We start from the raw sequence: 13,645 nt of genomic DNA on the forward strand, positions 1-13,645 counted from the left end.
TGTTTATCACATGCAAAATGTGAAGATGAGCTAGAAGCTTAGTTTGTTAAATTTGTTGTTCGGTTAATAGATTAGTTACAGATTAATTATTCTATTTTAGTGTATTAGTGTACTCTTGTAATCTCATTAATTAATTAATTCAAATTACATGAAGTTTCCCCAGTTCTTCTTCTTCCATATTTGCGTACTCGTTTTTTGAAACGATTTTATAATTTCTATTATAACCCAGAAATCTACATGACTGTTGTTAAATCATTACTTGTCTCACAAGTGTAAATTGATAGGAATAAGTAAATTTTATCAACACTTTTAATACTCACTCTCATGTGTAGGCTCAAACTTACTAATAGGTAACATCCAACACGTGAAATATTTAATTAAATAATGATGAATTGTGAAGTCAGGGCGATAAATATTTAATTAAAAGAGGGTAATTGTGAAATCAGAGTTCAAATTCAGGATCTCTAGCTCTGATATTATGTTAAATCACCACTTATTTCAAAAAGTTAAGCTAATAGAAAAAAGGTAAATTAAATCACTATATATATAAACCTACGCGACTATATATAGTGTTATGAGTTGAAGAAATGGACTTCGTAATATGACCTTAGACAAAAAAAGCTGGCAGGATGAGTCCATGATACTTCTCTATTGTTAAGGTAGAGGCCTTTAGAGGGACTTCAAAACCTCACAACACGTGTTGATTTTTTGCTAAATAACTCTCTGCCAACTTTATTGCAAAACTCTGCTTAATAGAGGTTACAGCCAACTTAAATTAGGGTTAGGACTTTAGACCTATTCTGCCTTGGACTATAAGACTTGAGGTAAAATGTATCAACAAACTTTTTTTTCTTCTATACAACACTAAGAAGAACTTCAAGAGGAGAGAAGATCTAAATCTAGATCTTCCCTCCTCCTCTCTCACGGTAGCAGTATTCGGTATTTTCTCTGTAGATTTCACCGGTCTCCGTTTCTGACAGATTGCTTTAGATCTAGTTTGTAGATCTAAATCTAAGGTAGATCCAGATCTAATCTCTTCAACTTTAGATTTAATCGTCTTCTTCGGCTAATGCGTGTCTTCTGAATGGATGTTTACGATGTCGTGTTCTTCCGCTGTTACTTGTGGGGTTTTTGTTTTTTGTTTTTTTTTTGTTTGTCCTACCCTTTGGGTTGAAGATGGATTTGTTATCCTGGCCTTCGGGTTGAGGATGAAGAAGTGTGGGGGCTTAAGTCTCACGGCCGAATTTTTTAATTTCTAGTTGTTTTCTTATTTTTGTTTTGTAATTGAGTTACTCATGTCCTAGATCTAGTCTACATGAAGCAGATTTGTTCCTTAAATGTAATTGTACATGATTGAGCGGAAGCTTGAAGTCATTTTTATGACTTTATAACTGTCATAGCTTTTGACTATGATTTTTCAGAACTGTATAATTTGTAATGTAAAACTTTATGCTCACAAAATTTCATCAATAGAAGTTCTATATTTTTCATAAAAATAAATTAATTAATAAAAAAAATAAAAAAAGAGAGTGAGAAGACTTGAGGTACCATACAAGGAAACACATTACATCTCCGAAGACTTGGACTAAGGAAATAAGGGGACATGACAGTTGCAAGGAAAGAAAATAATGTACATGGAAATGACATAAAGACAAACCCAAAAAGAGACCTACAAGTCTTACATGGAAAAAGACAAACACCTAGGCAGAGCTAGGTTCTTTCCAATTTTTTTTTTTTTTTTTTTTTTAATATCAGCCATAACTTGTCATGTTATCAATGTATATGCTTTTTATTCAAATTATGTTTCTATACCTTGGTCCAATTAATAAACTTATGCATTCAATTTCACGAGAGTCTATGATCTTTTTTTTTTAAAAAAAAAAATAATAATCATCCCATTCTCATTAGATAAAATCAAGAAGACAGAGCATGATGCTCCATCAAAATAGTATCTTGAATACAATTAGGAACCTTATTGATCTATATCTGGTTTATTTCCGCCATTGTGGCTATTTTAGAAAGAGCATGTGCCACTTGATTCCCTTCCCACGAACAAAAGACATTCGCCATGCATTGACGAAAAGCCCTCAGTTCATCTTTAATATCTTCCAACATTAAGCCCTACCTATTCCAATCTTCTCCCATAGAATTGACCCCGTCCACCATGAGCTGTGCGTCACCTTCAAAATGCACCGAATGGAGACCCAGCGTTTGACACAAGTGAATAGCTATCAAAACTGCCCCAGCTTCTGCCAGAGTCGGATCAAGATTACCCTTTGTTGTCTTCCAATGTGCTGCCATTACCATCCCCCTTTCATCCCGCACCACTACTCCATATCCCAGCCACCCCTTCATTTCATCCACCGAAGCATCACAATTCACTTTCATCCACCCAACAATAGAAGCAGTCCAGCTCTGCGGTCGTGGTTCTTCAATTGGAAGCTTTTGCAACTCCTTTTGTCCCGACGCTATAGTGAACTCATTAACAGCTTTTATTGTTCGCTGTACAAGTATATTAGGGTGTGAAAAAACGCCCCCATGCACCACGTCATTGCGCCTCAACAAGATTCGGCGAACAATCCTTGCAAATTGAACTATCTCCTCCATAGAGCGCTTTTCATAAACATCTTTAACAATCTGCAAAAAACCCGCACCAGAATCTGAACTATTCTATAATTTCTTAGGTCTCACACACCACATGTCTCTAGCAGAAGAACATTGCCAAAGGGTGTGAATAGCAATTTCCTCTTCTAGTTCACATATAGGACATCAGTAATCTTCAACGATCTTCCGCCGGTATAAATTCTGTTTGGTAGGTAAACTTTCATGACACGCTCGCCAAAGAAAATTCTTCTCTACATTGGAAATTTTCAGTCCCCATATCTGTTTCCTAGCCATGCTAATCCTCCCTTAATTCACGAGAGTCTATGTTCATATATGAAAAGTTGCATGCCGATAATAATAATAATAATATAAATGAGATCGAACCATTTTTTTTGTTTTGTATTAACTTAAATATTTAAAATTGTTCATACAATTGACCATGCTGGCACTCTAGTTAAGAAGACATCATGTTCACACATTATGTTAGCTAGAGGTATCAGCGAAGAACACTCTAATGCCTAAGTCAGTCACTGTTAGTGAGGTATTTGAGAGAAAACCTAATTAATAATAATAATAATAAAAAGGAGCGAAAAGAGAGCGAGAGAAAAAATGTACATACCTTATAATAGGGACCATTGATCACCTTTGTTTACATACTATCGTTATTATGGTAAATAAATTAGATATGACGAGGATCGGGTATTAAGGGACTAATATAGAAGGTGGCATATTCTCATAAATTGCTTTTCTTTGAAAGGTGCTTCATCGGCTCATTTACATGAATTAAGTTGAAATAGGAAAAATTGTAAATGAGGGATATCCTTCATTCTATAGTATTTTATTTTATTTTATTTATTTATTTTTGACATGTTCGTACAAGAGAAGGAGGAGGGGGATTTGAATTAGTGACATCCGCTTCATGAGACGTGGTTCATAGCCGATTGAGCTATCCCTTGGAGACCTTAATTCTATAGTCTCTTCACCACATAACCGTCAGGCAAATGACCGTCGTCAACTGTTCCCTCTAAGGAAGGCTAATCCGTCAGGCATAGTGTAAGAGGCTAAGAGCAAATTAAATCTAGTCCAGCCTAAGAGCAATTTTTTCTTTCTCTCAAAAAAAAAAAATATATATATATATATATATATATATATATATATATATATATATATATATATATATATATCATTGAATTGAATCTACCCAAGTCCTTACTGTTAAAAAAAAAGTCTAGGAATGCTAGCTGGAGACCGACAATATATATATATAACTCCAAGAAAACTCACATACTCTCTCGTACACACAATTTCTACTTATCTTTTTTATCTACTTTTACTCTTCAGCTAATTAACCTTAACTGATTTGGACGTCGTAGTGCCCCAAATCATTTGAGACCGACCGCTCTCTAACAAGTAGAGAAAATTGCCCAACTACTAGAATTTCAGTAGCGTCATGGTGATGACCCCAATGATGATTTACAAGAAGTAAAGTTAAACATTAATATTGCTTAACAAAACTCATAGCATGCATTAGATTGTACAACAATGATAATCACAAAGATGTCTTTCAATTTGAAGTACCAACTTCAGCTCTCTATCTTTTTTCCTGGTTTTTTTCTTTTTTAATAGCCCTCCACTTACACGAAGATTTGAGATGGGACTTGGGATGAATCATGGTTGTTTGGAATCATTCCACGTGAAAGAGCTTTTTATCACATCATCATTACCAGTATCGTTTGAGAATATGTAGGAAGCAATAAGTATTCTAGGAATATTTCCTCTGTCGTTTAATATCAGATGCGATTTCTCCTCTCCCACTTGCACATGATGGGTTTGGCCTTGGCTACTAGTCGCTTTAGATAGTCCCAAACTGTCCCTGTCATTTTGGATTTTCAGCTGCGGGAATATAGTTTAGTCACCATCCAACAGTGCATCCACCATATTAATAGGAGAAATAATGGCTCCATTAATGCTTGATGATTTTAGCCGCACATTTTCAAATATAATGTTCAACCACTAACTATATCAGCTAAAATATTCAGCAAAATGCGTCATTCTCATTTATCTACACGAATCCCATAAAAAAAGAAAAAAGAAAAAGAAAAAAGAAAGTGCATTATACTTGGTGCATTGCATATTATTATGTATAAAAACTATAAGAGAATGTTTAATAAGAAAACCAAAGGGATTAGATTGGAATTTGTTCTCATTTATCTTATCGTATCATTGAGAGCATCTAATATTTTAATTAACTTAATTAGCACGTGCATGTTCACACTAAAACCTAACTTAATTATATGGGAATGAAAATTTCTAAATATCAATAGTACTTGTGTTAATAATAATAATAATAATAATAATAATAATAATTAAAAAAAGATATAATCAATAAAAGAAAGAAAGATTTCTGGTAGATAAAGAAGAAAAGTGCACCAGTGTAATTAAAAAAATGATAATGATGAAGAGGGAGAGAGAGATGGTAGTCCTATTAATTCATTAAAAGAATTAAATACAAAAAGAAACAATTAGAGAGATAACCATAGGTGTACTATATATATATAGTTCTCACATTTTTTTATAATATTGATTAGAAAAGAAGCCAGTGGGTCATATCATTTTATTTAAATTTTAATAATCAAATTAAAGATAAGAAAGGAAAAAGAGAGGAAATTTAAATAAAAATAAAAATTAGAAAAAATTTACCATAACTGCCATATAAAACGCAATAAAGTACAATGTAAACTGCCAGCTGCCGTGTGTCATAAAATTCTACCATCAGCATGTGTCATAATATTCAGTTAGTTATATTTAAAGGATATTTTTATCTTATCAAAAAGTTAAAAAACAAAAATACTTCTTAAATATAATTAACAATTTTGATGGCTACAAACTTTGCCTCCATTAAGAAGGAATAGGATCCTCTCTAGTCCGTTTTGGACTGGAGAATATCTAGTTTATGGTTAGGATTTCTTCTTAGAAATCATAGAGCTACAAATGAGACACATGTTTACTAACAAAAAATAATTAAAAAAAAATTATTTTATATTAAAAAAGTATATAAAATAAAATAATAATAAAATGCTGGTATGGGGTGGCTTCGGGCCCTTGGGGGTGGCCGGGCCACCCCCAAGGGCGAAATCTAAAAAAAAAATAAATAAATAAATAAATTGTTTGGCCCTTGGGGGTGACCGGACCACACCCAAAGGCCTGGGGGTGGCTTCGGCCACCCCAGCCCCCAACTTGGGTGGTCCGGCCACCCCATTGCCATCCCTTATTATTTTATTATTTTATTTTTTTTAAGATGAAATAATATTTTATTATTATTATTTGTTAGTAGACATGTGTCTCATTTGTGGCTTTAAAATTTCTAAGAAGAAATACTAACCATAAACTAAATATTTTTCAGTTCAAAATTAACCAAAGACGATCCTATTCCCATTAAGAAAAGTTAGAAAACCCATTTTGGGTTTGGTAGATCCAGATTTTCTCCCAAAGGTAAATATCTTTGTCAGCTGGACCTATAATGGGCCAACTTTGTATTGGTTTTGGACTTTGCCATACATTCTCTTTCCGGGTTTACAGCGGGTCAAGTAGTAGACCATTGTAAAACACTCCCTCCCCTAGTCCCTACAATAGTCGTACGTGGCTTTATTACATAAACTAAATATAAAAAAAAAAAAATGGGCTGGCAATCCAGAGAGTGGAGTGGAAGGCTGGAAGCCTCGGGTGACTAAAACAAATTAATGTCTCCCAAGAAGGTTTTCTCTCGCTGGCTGCCGCTCAAAGTGCTTCCAATCTCCCAAAAATAGTGATGAGCTGTTCCTTAAAGAGCACAATGGGTGGGATCCAGCCGCTCATTGCCGCCCTCTCTTTACCACACAGACACAGTTGAGCCCAGTTCCCAATGTTTCCAGTAGAGGCTTCGCTTTGAGCTTTCTCCTCTTCTGATCTTCTCCTTTTATCTTAAAAGATGGGTTAACAAAGCCATCGGCTATTGCCCATTTCAGGAACCGTTGCCGATTTATCAGGCTATTTATTTGCCCACATCATCTGTCTCCTGCCGACATGCTTATTCTTAGGAGAACATCATGGGCGATATATATAGCTTAATAGCTAGCCTTAAAATCTTTGGTATTTTGGTTCTCAGTCAAAAGACACCATAGAGAAAGAATCATTTGGATACTCAAACAGCCCACTCCTCTCTCTCTCTCTCTCTCTCAAAATCTATGGTGTTGATGACTCAAGTACTGTGAAAATATTATAAATTTATAAGCATATTGAATAGATCATAATTTGCTATCATGATTTTATATAATACTCTATCAAGAATGGTTTTGCTAGTTGCCATATCAATCTTGCCATATTCCTATTTATACCAGCTCCTATATATCACAGAACAAAATAGATAAATCAATATAATACTAATAATATTTTTGAAACTTGCATGTGTTCTCTTTTTCTCCTTCGAATATTTTCCATATTATTTTACTTTATATTTTATATTGAAAAACTACACTTTTACAGTTTACTCTCTTGAATTACAATGTCCCTCGAACTTAAAAAAAAAAAAAAAAAAAAAAAAAAAAAAAAAAAAAAAAAATTTGCAATGTGGGGGAGCTATTGTACTAACCCCCTATGTTAATATTTTCTGTTAAATGGTTGAAATCATAATTAAAGTGGAAGCAAAAAAGACAATATACCCATTTGTAAAAAGGAAATCTTAGGTGTTCTTCTAGTGTTCTCTTGGAGTCCTTTCAATTGTGATGTGACTTTTAAAATCATCAATATGTTAAAAGTCAATAATGATAATCTCAAATTCAATGATAATTTTAAAAGTTACATCACAATTGGGAGGACACCCGGAGAACACTCGAAGAATACCTAGCATTTCCCTTTGCAATATATATATTAAAAAAAAAAAAAAAAGGGACCCAAAGCCATGCCATGGGGCCAATTCAACAATTTTATTTTTATTTTTTTAATATAAGAAAATAATTGTACTTTTATAAATTTTATGGGATATAACATATATTTTATGTGTGAGCCGTACAAGTTAAAATAAAAAAAATAAAAAAGACTGGTATAATAACTTTCTACAATACAACTTTTTGAAGTTTATAAAAAAAAATTACAAATAGAATAATAGTTGGAGAGATAATAAGTATGATTTCCCAAATCTTATTATTATTATTATTATTTTTTTATCATAGATACTTCCTTGTAACTTTTATCTTCTTTGATGTCTTTCAACTATACGTTTACTTGTACTACTCAAGAATCCGACGACTTTTCCGGTCATGTCCCTTACATGCAACAATAGATTATGTTGAATGTGCCCTAATTTAATTTATATATAACTCTGAATTGATCGAAGAACCAAAGATTTAACTTTTTTGAATTTATAAATTCTTAAAGGAGAATAATAGATAGAATTTTTGGTTTACTTTTTTTTTTAACAGATAATAGATAGAATAATAGATAGATAATCACATGCTTATTTATAAATAGACCAAAATCTTTGTACAGAATCTAAGGTTGATTCCTTCCGATCAAGGAAGATAATTTTTAACCCACACGATCATTCCATTTTGAAGTTACTTACACCGGAATTTTTCTCAAATTGGTTGATTTTTCAATTTCATCTTGAAGTTTCTCAAATCAAGAAAAAGGAAAATTAGTGTGCTACTCTTTACACTCATTTATTACACTTATATTACATTAATTGATGTTTTAAGTGACTTTTCTATTATTTTTTCTTAGTGATTCACATAAAAAACCACTTAAAACACGTCATGTCAACCGATATGAAATAAATGTGATAAACGGGTGAGAAGAGTATTATTACTTCTTCCCATTTACTCACACACATGTAGGAAATTAGAGCAATATTACTCTTTATACAAAATTTTTACACAATTTCACACCCGTTGATATATTAACGTGTTTTAAGTAATTAACATTTTAATTTCTTAAAAATGGCTAACATAAAAAGCTACGTTACATTAGCCAATATAAAATTGATATAAAAATCTAATGTGAAGAGTAATATTACTCAAAAAAAAATCTCGGTTTTGGCCGGTTATATAAATATATGATGACTACACGTACGTGGTGCAAGCAAAACCAAATTACCATCACGTAATCATGAATGTAACTTGTAGTGCACTATCATTGGTAGGGTTGCAGGCAACATGCTTTAATTAATCTCCATCACATTCTCAATAAAGCTCCTCGGTGTTAAATCAAGTTCAAAATAGGCTTCACGATATGCAATTAGGTAAAAAAAGAGAGAGAATTGACAAAGAATCACTGTCTAAATTTGTAATCTTTTTTCGATCGAGCAAGCACGCGAAGACAAATGAACCTCTCATGTCAGCAAAAACCTCAATTGACATTTGCGTCAAGACATGAATTATTATTTATAAGCCTATCTTATCCCCCGACATTAAGGAAAAAATTGAAAAACAAGACAAAACATATGATATCATGATTTGGTGGGTGGTGGCAAGACACATATCGATCAAATATTGATAGATTGTGACCTAACTTGCCTTTGTCTTATGGCTATTGGACCATCCTAACTTTTTGCATCTTTTATTTGCTTTTACTGTATATAATTAGAGTAGGTTTGATTGTCCAAATTTGCTTTAATTTACCCCCTCACCCTCTATGAAGATGTCAATCTTTTAATTATTTTGTCCAATGCCTGGATTATGCAGCGATTAGATTTGTTTGTTAAAACTTTTTCCTTTTTTCTCATCTCAAAACAAAAATAATAACAAAAAATACTTATAAAATATTCAAAAATGCTTTTTTAAACCCCCCAAAAAAAAAACATAATATTACAAACGGAACTTAGTCTTTCTTGTCTCTTGAACTAATTAATTAATTATTATTTTTTTTTTAATTGAAAGAGGGAAAATGGTTACAAGGGAGGGTTCTTTCCATTCCCGATCCGAATGGAAGAGAGAATAGAGGACCCCGTGGAAATGCTTCCAAAAACATGATTGGAAGCGGCCCATTTAACTAAAGTATGTACCCTAAAGTTGGCACATCCAGAGATTTTCAAAGCACTCCAACTTTGAAAAGAAGATAAGGCTAATTAATTTGTATGTGGTAATTATCAACTCTCTAATACCGAAGTAGAGATTTCCGGCTGCCAAAATTGTCAACAAAGCGTCAGCCATTTTTCCATTTTTTTTTTTTTTTTTTAATTGAAGGAGAAAGATGTTATAAGGGAATCCAAATTTGAGACATTATCCCCAAAATTGAGACATTAGCATCAAATTTAGGATGATCAAATCAATTTTAGATGATACTACCCTTAAAGGGTTAACCTTCTACATTTAAGTTTTAGTTTTGAATCTAAAAACAAGTTTTGAGGCATTAAAACCTAAATATTAACTCATAAAAATTTAGTTAAAAACACAAAATAACAGAATTTTTTTATTATTATTATTTTTTAATTTTTGGCCGACGCTAGGATGCCCAAATTTTACAGCCGCATAGCACGACTCCTAATACCGCCCTTTAATACCACCTGCGTGAGCTCACATGAACTTTTAGAGATAAAAGTATAGATTAAAAAAAAGACAAAAATTATTCATTTCAAGAAAAAGGAAACATAGAATATTATGGATAAAAACATTTCAAAAGCATCTGAAAAAAAAAAAAAAAAAAAAAAAAAACCATTAAAGTTAACTTCGGGAGTGATTTTTGTAATGTATTTTTATAATTATATAAAACAGATATTGTATGAGCATAATTGTAATTAATTATAATAATTATTGGCTAACGTTAAGTAGGTGAGCTGGAGAGCGGTGCGATTCGCCACGTTACCCCTCAAAGCATGTCATATCGTTATGTCACGTTTAATTGTTTATTTCTTTTTCTTTTTCTTTTTCTTTTTTTTAATTTGCAACAAGGTCAACAAGAATTCAGATTGCATGCAAGTGGCAGTTGTATAATTTGTATCCGTGTTTTACTTGCTCTTCTTTTATTCCAATTAAATAAATTAAAAAAAAAATTGTTAGTTGTTTGTGTTAGGCTACATGGAACCCGGTTTTGTATCAAATTCAGGTCGACGTGTTTTATAATTGCTTGTTTTTGCATTCTTCTTAAGTTTGACGTCTCACTGGTTTGGAGAAATATGATAGATTTCTTAAGAGTTTGTTTATTTTTGATAACCCATGGCGGAGTCCAATGCTTTATATCTATAATTTCACATTTTATTTTGAAAGCAAACACATTTAAAAGAATTTGTCTCATTTCAATAAAATAAAAAACATAAATACGTAGAAAACATCAGATTTGTTAAGGTGCCAAAATGCCGTTCTGCTCATACAGACAGCTCTCAGAACATAACTTGTTAGGTACGGTTTCAAATGTTATAAAAGGATTTAACTTTCTTCACTGACCAATTGCCACCAATTAATTTCGGATGAAATAGTCAAAGATCTGATCCAACAATATCGATAAAAGAATGCAAAATTCACTATTTGTATATGATGGGGATTTTCCGCTAGCTCTTTATAGGTGCAGTTTGTATGTATAAATCACGTTTATAGGATACCAACAACGTTATACATACATAGTGACAGTCCAACATGCAGGGACAGAGCCGTGTTATGGCTTGGTCCCCGAATTGTTTGAAATGTTCAAAATTCCTTTAGATTCGAGGACAAGCTTTAATAAAACATATAAGTGGCCCCTCGAATGTTTATCTAATTTTAGTCTGATCCCCTAAATATAAAGTATTTGATAATCTCATCCTTAACTTGGCCCTCCAAATATTGGAATCCTGGTTGATCAGTTTCCTGTCAACACGACTCTGTGTTTATGTATACATCATCTGATATGTCATCAAAAGGGGTTTAATATATATGTGATAGCTAGGGGCTCTCGCTTTCCCTTGTAAAAGTATAATGTCTTTGAGACTTGAGCGATTGTAGGTTGAATATTCAATTTTGGGGACTAGACATTTTTGTCCAATATCCCCACTGAAATGATTTTAAATTTGACTACAATACTCAATAATGCCTTGGAAAGAAGCACTCGATCCATCTCTCTCTCAAGGTTCTTTATAGCATGCAAGTTTTTTTGTTTTTAATTTTATATATATATATATATATATATTTGTCCAATATCCCCACTGAAATGATTTTAAATTTGACTACAATACTCAATAATGCCTTGGAAAAAAGCACTCGATCCATCTCTCTCTCAAGGTTGTTTATAGCATGCAAATTTTTTTGTTTTTTTTTTTTAACTTTATATATATGCACACACACATCATATTAAAAGAAAAAGGGTTACAATGAAAAAAAATTTAAGAGGAGTGGGCTCACCAACAACAAATCCAAACGAAAAAAATATGGTATAACATGCAAGGTTAAATGGTGCTATCTAACAATTCTTTTTTATAGCATGCAATGTTATATTGTGAGACGGGGGTTGAAATCTCGTGCAACATTGGTAATATTGCATGAGGTGCAATAGCTTTAATGAAAAATGCTTTATTTGTTCTCCTGGTCCTCCTCCAATCTTCTCATTTTTCAAAATCACCATTAAATTTGTGGGAGTATGATGGTCCCACATATCTAATGATAATTTTAAAAAGTGAGAAGATAAGGAGATGACATATAGCACATCTCAGGTTTAATATCGGTCGTTTATTTAAAACGAACAACTTAAAAACTGTCATATCATCTAAAAATTTTACATTTCATTTTCAATCTAATTGCCTCACATCTCTGTCCATCACCCGCCTCACCCTATGCTACTTCGCCAACCCTATACCACTACCGAGCTCCTATATATCCCGTCACCTTCTTCATCTTCATCTTATCACACAAGTTGATCAAACTACTCCCAATTGACTAAAAATGATCAAGTTGGGCTCACTTTTGAGTTGTTGAACCATCCCTTTAGCCGTTTGGGGTGGTTCAATTACTTTGGGGGTAGTAATGGGAAGACAATGAAGGAGGTGGGAGATAAGAGCACAACCTTAATAAGCAAGTGGTGGGAGTTGGCGGAGAGGTGAGACAACTTGTAAAAATGATATACAAATTGTTTTCAGATGATGTGACGGCATGAAACTACTAATCACTCGAAGTAAAGAAAGAGGAAGAAGTCATCCTTACTTTTTTAACGGTAAGTATTAGCCTATGACAACATTATTATGTTTTCGGTCTTCGAAATTTCCTATATTTCACATACTTGTGTCAAAAAATGTCCAACCAAAATAAGGTGCCCATGAAGAACCTTCCAATATCAACAACCTTTGCAACACCGACGATTGCCTGGAAATTTTCTTAGATTAATTAGCCAATGGGCTCCCTCGAGAGTGAAATAGGGAAGCTGTGAGTTCTATATATATAAGAAAATGCTATATGTTCTTTTAATGTTCTTCTAGTGTCTTCTCAATTGTGATGTGACTTTTAAAATCACCAATAGATTAAAAGTCAATAATGATAATCTCAAATTTAACGATAATTTTAAAAGTCACATTACAGTTGAGAGGATACCAGAATAACACTAGAAGAATACCTAACATTTTTTCATATATATATGCCAAACACAAATTAAATGATTTTTTTTGTTTTTTTTGTTTTTTCACCTTTGCCCCATTTGACTTGAAGTGTAGGGTTTGCATTTAGACCTTCTTGTTGCTTGCACTATTCAATCACTAGAAGTCCGGCTACTTTTGCTTCCTAACATGGCCAAACTTTAGTGTTGATTGATAAGAGGAAAATTAGCCTATAAAAAAGCTCAAAGAATGGGGAGACCATGCTCCTACCCCTTTCCCCGCTTCAAGACAAACCCAGATTTTCAAATGCTTTCGCTATATGTACTCCAACCCAAATAATTAAAATAAAAATGTTAAAAACTATATGTTAAAACAAATAAGAATAAAAATAAAAGGACCGTCAAAAGTTTATAGACCAAAAGCACCGGATTCCTTTTTTACGAACATAAATAAGTTTCTTTCTTTTTTTTGGTCTATCAGGTAAAATTCTGCCGTGGCAGTTGGCAAAACGGTATT

This window comes from Corylus avellana, chromosome 2 (genome assembly GCF_965113065.1).
Source record: "Corylus avellana chromosome 2, dhCorAvel1.hap1.2, whole genome shotgun sequence".
In the NCBI taxonomy this organism is placed as follows: Eukaryota; Viridiplantae; Streptophyta; class Magnoliopsida; order Fagales; family Betulaceae; genus Corylus; species Corylus avellana.